Source organism: Hordeum vulgare, chromosome 5H (genome assembly GCF_904849725.1).
Source record: "Hordeum vulgare subsp. vulgare chromosome 5H, MorexV3_pseudomolecules_assembly, whole genome shotgun sequence".
Classification (NCBI taxonomy): domain Eukaryota; kingdom Viridiplantae; phylum Streptophyta; class Magnoliopsida; order Poales; family Poaceae; genus Hordeum; species Hordeum vulgare.
Genome location: NC_058522.1, coordinates 548,855,363 through 548,856,937, shown reverse-complemented (window position 1 = coordinate 548,856,937; position 1,575 = coordinate 548,855,363).

The window sequence follows — 1,575 nt, the reverse complement described above, 5'->3', positions numbered from 1 at the left end:
CAGGGGACTCGGCAATCTCATTTTCAAAGGTATCAAGACTAGCAAAGTTTAATGGGTGAGGTATGGTTAAGTGATGAGGCTGCAGCAAGCGATTAAGCATTTATTTGAGGTGGCTAGCTTACGAGTAGAAGAATAAAAGAGGGGGATGATCTACACACAACGGACGTGAACTACTGATGATCAAATGAATGGTCATGAACACCTACTTACATCAGACATAACCCCTCCGTGTCCTCGATCGAAGAAGGATCTCACGAAAGAGACAGTCACAGTTATGCGCTCAGTTGGCAAGTTTTAATTAAGTTAAATTCAAGTTATCTAGAACCGAATGTTAAACAAAGTTTCCACGTTGCCACATAACCGCGGGCATGGCTTTCCTAAATATTTCACCCTGTAGGGTGCTCCAACTAGTCCATCACAAACTACCACACGCTGCGACGGAATGACCTCGATCACGGGAACCCATGATCTCCTAGGAGTCCTATTGGAAAACCTCAACCTCGAGATAGCCCAAAGTATCCTCGGAATCCCTCGCACAAGACGTTCGAGAAGAGTAAAACAAGTCCAGCAAGGCCATCCGGTGAGCCAGGTCCGCATCTAGAGCCGCGCGCTCTCTCTCTACGGGTGTCAACCGTCTATGCAAAGTGGACGATAGCCTGAAAACGCCTCGAGTTACCCAGAGGTGGCACCGCCGACTGCTAGGTGGGTGGGCCAACACTCATGAGGAGCACTGGCTCGGGGGGGTTGATTAATATCCACGGGGTGATCAAACCCTATGCATACTTTAGTTTGTTACTCCCTCTGTAAACTAATATAAGAGCGTTTAGATCACTACTTTAGCGATCTAAACACTCTTATATTAGTTTACGGAGGGAGTATTAAGCAAATAGTACCAATGTTGGGCCTTGCCAGGCGAGCTTTATCCCAAAACGAAAATCTAAGGGATACCCATAACAACCCCAAGCATGTTAGAAGCTCTCATTTATGGAACATAACACATATGCAAGAACTAAAAAGAAAACTGCAAAGGCTCAGACTAGCTTGGACAAGAGATGAATAGATCTAACTTTTTGTGTGTGGCTTTTTCTTGGGCAATAGGTAAGAAAAATAAACCTATCTACTGATCTAGGGATAATTAGAAATTCTCATCGAGCAACCTGAAAACTGATACCACTTGATAGAGGCGACGGTCCCAAACTTTCGATGAGATGGTGGCTATCAATTTGGTGGAGACGACTTTGACGATCCGACTACAAACGTGCACCTCATTTGGAGTAAGTTGTTTTTTCTTGTAAGTGCATCTAGTGCCCCTTAGTGATTTTGGTGGTTTGAAGACTTATAGGTTAAGTATCTAATGTGTTTATAAGTGTACACAGGATCTATAAGTCATTGAGGAGTTTGAGATATTTGAAGAATATCGACCCCTAAAAATGTATATCTTCAGTTGAAGAAATTGGTCTGAAGCTGAAGAAATGAATCACGAGGAATCTGCGATGAAATTGATATTCCTCATGAAGACATTGATATTGAGAAGATCGGTGGTTCCTGAAGTAAATCATTCTGAAGAAATTGAAG